Raw genomic sequence first — 8,431 nt, forward strand, 5'->3', positions numbered from 1 at the left:
TTCTTCCCTTCCTCTCCTTTCCTTGCTTCCAAGCAGTAGGGAACAGGACAGAACTTAGATCTCCACCCGTTTCTTCTTCTGTTGCCTGCCACAAGAAAGGAGAAAAAGGAAAAGTTTATCAGTGACGAAAAATATGTGATCACATTGACGTAAGGCGGGCGTTTATCCCTTTTAGAATTTCTACTTTTTGAGGTAAATTGTAGATTTTCACTCAAACAGCTACTGCTTCCTTACTATTTATCGTAGGATCATGCTTCATATCTCGTTGTTTTTTTATTATTATTATTATTTAAAGAATAAAGCACACTTTCCAACGGTACCACTCGCTTGTCAGTATTATACACCACAAACGAGAAAATCGGGGAAAAAACGAGGAATTTTTCGAGATAAAAATTGTTTCGAAATTCTTGGACCTCTCTGACCCGGGCTTGGGTTCACGTAGGGACCTGAATTTTATTTAGAAAATACATTGTTATGTACGTAATATATGCGCAAAATTTAGATCTTGTATCTTGAAAACTGAGGTTGGGAGAATCTTTTGAAAGTCTGAAGGTGAGCCATTTTTTTCATATATACATATATAAATACTTTAAAAATGTACTGCGTCATTATTATTTAACCTAAAGTAATGGTTCAAACGCCATTTTCTTCAGTATAACAAGCCTTTTCCAACGGCACTACTCCCATGTCCATATCATACACTTGAACCGGAAAAGTTGGGAAAATTGAAAATTTTTCAGAAAATCCCGACAAAACACTTTGCCCCTCTGGCCCGAGTCTGGGTTGACGAAGGGATCTGATTAATATATATATATATATATATATATATATATATATATATATATATATATATATATATATATATATATATATATATATATGTACATAATACGTGTGCAAAATTTCAATCTTGTATCCAGTGTTGGGTAAGTTACTTGTAAAAATGTAACGCGTTACAAGTTACTTTACTTTCTCTTAAAATGTAACGCGTTAGTAACGCGTTACTTGCCCCCAAAAAGTAACTGCTACTTTACTTCGAAAGTAACGCGTTACTAACGCGTTACTTTTAGGTCCGAAACTTTAAAAATGTGAAAAAACTTATGACTTCAATTTTCCGTACTACTATTACTACCGCTATTATTATTATTATTATTATTATTATTATTATTATTATTATTATTATTATTATTATTATTATTATTATTGCACGTTCTGAATCGCTTTATGTAAATGCAAGGACAAATTTTTACTTCATATAAGAACATTTTCATATAATATAACATTGATAAAATGCCACACTGGGTTACTCGTAGGGATGGACACGAGCGAGTTTTCTTTGATACTCGATTCGACTAGAAACAGACATCTTTGAGCTCGACCCGAGAACTCGACTCGAAAAATTTCCTCCACGTCGACTCGAATTGGGATCGAGTTCCGAGTCGACTCGAGCCAAATCCGGTGTGTAGTTTCGAGTACATTCTTCAAGTATATTACATAGACAGTACAATTATTATGAATGACACTACTACTACAACAACTTTATTATTATTATTATTATTATTATTATTATTATTATTATTATTATTATTATTATTATTATTATTATTATTATTATTATTATTATTATTATTTATTAATTAATTAATTATAACAACATTGTATATAAAAAGAAAGATAGACGGTTTGTATTTGAATACTAAAAAACTAGTTGATTGCCAACCTCGGTAGTCGTGAAGTCTAGGAGTCAAGGACATTGTTCACGAGCTTCTGAATTTGGATTGAGGGTCTAGGTTGAGTATTCGGGCTCGAGCCAAACACTGTTAAAAGTTATAAGGCACTGGCCAAATATCTTCAAAACTGCTCGGCCCGGGTTTAGAATTGTCAACGGCTCGAGCAGTTCGGCTCACAGCTCATTCACTATCGACTCGAACCGAGAATTGAGCCGAGCCAACAGCTCACCCAACCGACTCGGCTAGAGCCCTCGGCTCAGTTGAGCCGAACCGAGCAAATGGCTCATCCCTACCAAGGCAGCTCGAGCCGATGGTTCACCCCAAGCAAGCCGGCTCGAGCCATCTTCTCAGTTGAGCAGAGCCGAGCTGAGCTTGTTATAAAAAATCTCTTGTGGTCTCGTTATCGAGACGAGTCGAGATGCGAGCAGTGTCCCCTCTCGTGAGTAACACTAAAAGTATTCCATGGCTTTCGTTTTCCATTGTAATCAGGCCATGATTTCAATACGACTTAAAACGTACGAGCCATTTATCAAACTCGACTGGACTCGAAACTCGACGCGAAAAACTGAATCGGCTCGAAACTCGACTCGAGGATATTACCCTTGACTTGACTCAAAACTCGACTTGAATTCGAGTCGAGTCTAGTTTTAGCTTGACTCGTGTTCATCCCTATGCGTTAGCAAAATGGTTGCTTATTATTATTCTGCTAAACTAATTATATAATAATAACAACAATGTTGTTATGTAAAATTAAAAATAAAGAATATAGAGAAACATTACACTACTCTATAATCAACGGGAATCTAGGATAAGCAAACTGATCTGAAAGAACTTCAATATTACATACCATCAGCAAACTATTTTCTAGTAATAAAGGAGGCCTGCTCATCTAAACACAGTTTATTCATATTAACCCCTTACTGTAAATCGTTAATTATGGCACCCTACTTGTTGATAAATATTTTCCGCCGGGGCAGTTCAGACACTTTACTTTTAAATTTTGTCCATCATCATCCTCAGCCCTTAAGAAAAAAGTATTCTTTCAAATGTTCGAACGGTAAAATATTTTCGTTCTCCATCTTTATAAAAACAACACCAATCAAAGTAAAATAGAATACTGGTATCATTGCACTCCTAGTTCACTCACTGAATGTATTGATTTAGAGCTGTCAAAATCTACGACAAAATCTTCCAGGTGCTTGCAATCAGTACACATGATTTCCCTAAGTCTGTCCTCATCTTCCAAAAACAACAAGTGGCGTACGAACTTATCTGTTTCTCTTTACCGGTATGTCTGTGACTGTTGGTCACTGACATACATAGTTCATGCTCGATTGTTTCATTCTGAGAAATTCATTTACAGGAAAGAATTTTTTTTTTCGAAAAAAATATACATATATTGTAGTTGCTCATCCGAAATGAAACGCGAAAAAAGTAACGCAAACTAGATACGTTACTTAAAAATTTGTAACGCGTTACCGTTACAGTTACTTTGGAAAAAATGTAACGCGTTACTAGGAAACGTTACTTAAAAAGTAACGCGTTACAAGTAACGCGTTACTTGCGTTACGTTACTTCCCAACACTGCTTGTATCTTAAAAACAAAGGGCGGAAAAATTGTTGGAAGTCTGAATTTAAGCCCAATATACATATATATGTATTACAAAAATTTATTGCGTCATTACTATTTGGCCTAGAGTCATGGTTGAAACGTCGTTTTCTTTAGTATAACGGGTCTTTCCCAACGGTACCACTCACATGTCCGTATCATACACCTGAACAGGAAAAAATGATAAAAACCGGAAATTTTTATGAACAAAATCACCATCTCGAAATAATTGCGTTCCTCAGTCCCAGTCCCGGTTTCACGTAGGTATCTAAAAAAAAAAAATACCTAAAGGTACACACAATTCGTATATAAAGTTTCAATCTGATATCTTGAAAACTAAATGCGTGAAAAAATTTTGAAATTTGCCTTAAGAAAAATAAAAGTCACGCCCCTCCGCCCTCACTTGGCGCCGGCAAGTTGACCATCCGGTTCCAAAACCCATCTGGGGTGTTTTTGATCCATCCTGGACTTGACTAATAAAAGAACTCGGCTTAAATACCTGTTAGAGAACCTAAATAAGCGGTCAAAGACGATACTACGCCATGGTGAGAAAAGTTACCAAAAATCCTAAAAGGGTTAAAAGGCTGTTCTGTAAGAGCAGCAGACGCTAGAAAGAAAGAAGCAAAACACGTAATCAAAGGGAACATCGTGCATTATGACATATGCTATGTCGCTAAATCTTTCATGAACATCAATCAGGATTCCATACTCCTTATTAAAATAACTTAAATTTATGTTTCGTCGTAGCTCATTCGTTGATAGAAATAAGTGTCCTTAATTTTTTTTTTATTTTAATAAATGTTTTTGTTCGTATTAATTGCGAAGGCACGTGACTTTCTGAGTATATTATAGAGCCGCTCATGTCTTTCTCGATACAGTACCGCTACTATTTTTCAGAACAGTGTTAGGAGAACGGGGATACTGGAAAAGGGATGAGTCATTTGGAAAGACCTTTATAAAGAAGGACTTCGAAGGACAGAAAATGTATTTATCGATTGCTCTCATTAGATGGTAGTAAAAAACAGGGCCATAAACTTCGATCTTCAACTCAATCCGACTTTCCCTTGATTTCAGTACTTCACCTAAAATTTCTTTCTTCCCCTTAATTGTTAAATACTGCTACCGAATTTTTCTAAAATAGAGAAATTTCCTATAATGCATGGAAACTGGAGAAAATTCCATCAAATCACAAAAACTGGAGAAACTCATGAGTTCAGAGAAATTTTCGTCAAATCATGAAAACTGGAGGAACTCCTTAGATTAGGGAAATTTTCCGCCAAATTACAAAAACTCAAGAAACTCCCGAAACTAGGGAAATTTACCTCAAACCACGAAAACTGGAAGAACTCCCTAGATTAGGGAAATTTCCCCCAAATTACAAGAACTCAAGAAACTCCCGAAACTAGGGAAATTTACCTCAAACCACGAAAACTGGAAGAACTCCCTAGATTAAGGAAATTTCCCTCAATCGAAAAAAGATGGAGGCATGACCCAATGAATTGGCAGCAGAATTATCACAGGAAATATAGCGAGTGATATAATCAAAACAAAATATAATGAAATGTGATAAAATTATTTCAAACAATGAAACGGAAGGAACATCTTATTGTATCAAAATCTAATACAAAGAATACAATAACTTCAGCTATTAGAGATAGAAATATGTTTAATTTGACTAAAATAAAGTGAATTGAATAATTATCGTAGTATTTCTATCTCAGTCGTCATACATACAGTTGAAAAGAACATAGTATATTGATGCAATGAAAAGACAAGACAAAATAGGTGATTTCATTATCATTATCATTATTATTATTTTAAAAAAGCAATAACAAACCCGTTCCCTTATCTATATTATAAGTGCGAAATACAAATGAGATTAACACACGAGATAAGGAGATAATTCAACGTGGGCGTTAAAGTACATATTTAGTGCAGTGTTGCCAGATCTACTGATTTTGCAGGAGATTCCCTGCTTTTTCTACGTTCTACTGATCTACTACGAAACAAAATGAAAAGTTAACAATCTCCTGCTTTTTCCTTACTTCGAGAAGTTGAAAGAATATATTATTAATAATATTGAATTTTCAATGTTTCCTCACATAAAAAGATGAAATTTCTCTGTTATAATACACAAAGTTCTGTAGAGCATATAGTTATAGAGCTTTACTGTATATAATATGAATCCAAAGGATACAACTGTATGTCATCTTCTATATGCATTACGGTTAGCGTTTTTATGACTTTTTGTAAGATTTACAAGTAAGTGTTGTTTAGATTGGGATTTGGGTTAGAAGAGTGGCTTAGATCATTTCTCCACGATCGTCAGCAAGAAATTGTCTTACGCTACGATCACGTGTGACTGTACCATATAGTTATGTTATCGCTACGTGCATGAAAAGACATTTTCCCACTTCACTTTGCTCTTTCACAACGTTTTACTTCACACACGTGTGTATCAAATAATATAAACCGGGACTTTTCCCTTTCATTTGATCAACGTAGTTAATCGGAAATGAATTCTGGGCTGCTTGTTTTGACTACTGCCCCCTTAATAATGTCAAATTTTATTGCCCTTCCTCCCGGATTTACATTTAAACGCCACCACTGTATATGTCTACTGCTTTCTCCTGCTTTTTATCTTCGAATCTCCTGCTTTTCCAACTGACTGGTCTGGCAACACTGATTTAGTGTTTTGATTTTCAAACAATAGTATTTTAGATGGACATATTGAATATGTATATCTTTAATGTAACAAATGTGTTTATTACAGGTAGAGTGAATCAAAAGTCTTTGGACACCCTTTTATTTGGAAATCTGAGAAGAAAATGTAGAGTCTATTAATGGGAGATGGTAGTTGAGGAAGCTCCAATTTGTAGATTGCATGACAACCATGACCGCCATTTTGAATTAATGTTTCATATTTCTATGGGAAAGTATGCATATTGCATATCAAGTAACATCGGTGTGAGCTGAGAAATCCAATGGTATAATTGATTCTTTCATGTTTTTGTTCGGTTTGTACGTTATAAACACTGAATCTTTCGAAATCTACTTCATCACATATTCTATGTGCTGCTCATCTCGTCGTATCCACTTCAACTGCACAGACAGGAGAATATCCGTTGAAAGATGGTCACACGCGTCCTGAATGTGTACCTGTAGGTGTCTCATATAGTGGGATTACTTAGCGTACATCATTTGCTAGAAATGGTTCCACAGACAGAAATCAAGGGATTTGCTGTCAAATGATCTGGGAGACCATTCTACGGGACCACGGCAAGAACCGATCCACTTTCCTGGAGTGAGGGACACAAGAGTCTCGGTCTTGCATAGAAGAGAGAGACCAAGACCAAGACTTAGGCGTGCAAAAACAAGACTATATCTCCATGACTAGCGCAAGACTAAGACCAACTTCCAAGAAGCTTGCACATCTACTACTCAAATTATTTATTCTCTATTCCAACCGAACAATGTTAGAAAGACAAAAGCCTTGGTGATTGGAACGAAGGGATCAGTGTCAATATAGAAGTAGGAGGGGAGAAAATAGGACAGGTGACTAGTTTTCGATACCTGGGTAGTATTATTAGTGATGAAATAAAGTGTGAACGTGAAACAAAAGCAAGGATAGGAATGGTGAAAGAAGGCTTTAGGAGAAAGAAAATACTATTTTGTGAGACTTTGAATAAAGAGTTGAGAAAAAGACTTATAAAATGCTTTGTATGGAATATGGTACTATATGAGTCAGAAACATGGACACTATGCAAAAATGACGAAAAAGAACTGGATGCTACCGAAATGTGGGTGTGGAGAAGAATGGAAAGAATTACCTGGGCCGAGTGGAAAATGAATGACAGGGTGTTAGAAATGGTGGGGGAGAAAAGAACAATTTTAGATCTTATTAAGAAGAGGAAGAGAAACTGATTGCGACATTGGGTAAGAAGGAATTCTTAGAGGGTAGGGAAGAGAGAGAAAGAACATAGGAGACTACAATTAATGGATGATATCAAAATAGGAAAATCGTACGTGAATACGAAGAGATTAGCGGAAGACCGTGGAGCATGGAAGGTTTACAGTTGCAGTAAGTGAACTGCCAATAATGGCAGAATTCCTATAATGATGATCATGATTGCAACCGGAAGAGATAGACATCAATTAGCACTTCCGGTTTCAATATTAACGTCCATAGATCAAAGGGAGTAAGAGATATAACGAGTAACAGTTTATTGATATGGATTCTGCGACCGAGGAAGACATTCTGTTCTTAGCTTTGATTCTATTTCACTATTGCAATCAGTAGTTGTGAATGTACTTCTTTGAGTATTGAATTCGCATAATTTTGAAGTCTACCGTAGTCTCACCTGTGAAACGAAACTTACCTGTTATTACTGAGATCAATATTGACTGAAATTGTAATTGACTTCAACTGCTTCCGGCTTCAATAGAGAGACAAGGAAGAAGGTTTAGTTTATTTTTCGGACACTGAATCAACATAAATAACCGTTTCACGATACCTAGCATTTTTATTTATTTTTTTATTGCTCTATGGCGATCAACATCAGAAACAGTAGCTTTAAATCACTTTCAGTTGTTTAAGAAGGATAGTAGTGGGGACGGAACTATTCTTTTCCTCCAACTAAAGGTAATCCTCACATTCAACATTTTGTGAATATAATATGGGAAATTAAAATATTATACAAATTGCCCCTTTTCCCACTAAAGAACCAGAATTTTCTAACACGCTGAAACTTTTTAGTGTTTTTCCTTATTAAAAGGAACTTTTAAAAAGTTCGTTTGTTTGTTATTTGCGAATTTTTGAATTTTGATCCCTCCATTCCATAGAGCATGAAAACTATCTGAAAATGATGGAATTTTTCGTGTCACTCTTACCGTTTCCAAGATATTGGCCGAAAAGGTTTCGATTTCGGAAGATTTAAGGAGCCACATCTCTGGGACCGTAAGTCATAGAGAGATAATATTGATGTTGATCAATACCTCAAATAGTAACCGATGGTCGCAGTCCAACTGGCGACCGTTTCCCAGATATTAGCTTAAAAAAAAAAAAATCGGATTTCGAGAGATATAAAGAGCC

The sequence above is a fragment of the Thermobia domestica genome, chromosome 14 (genome assembly GCF_964235325.1).
Source record: "Thermobia domestica chromosome 14, izTheDome1.hap1.1, whole genome shotgun sequence".
In the NCBI taxonomy this organism is placed as follows: Eukaryota; Metazoa; Arthropoda; class Insecta; order Zygentoma; family Lepismatidae; genus Thermobia; species Thermobia domestica.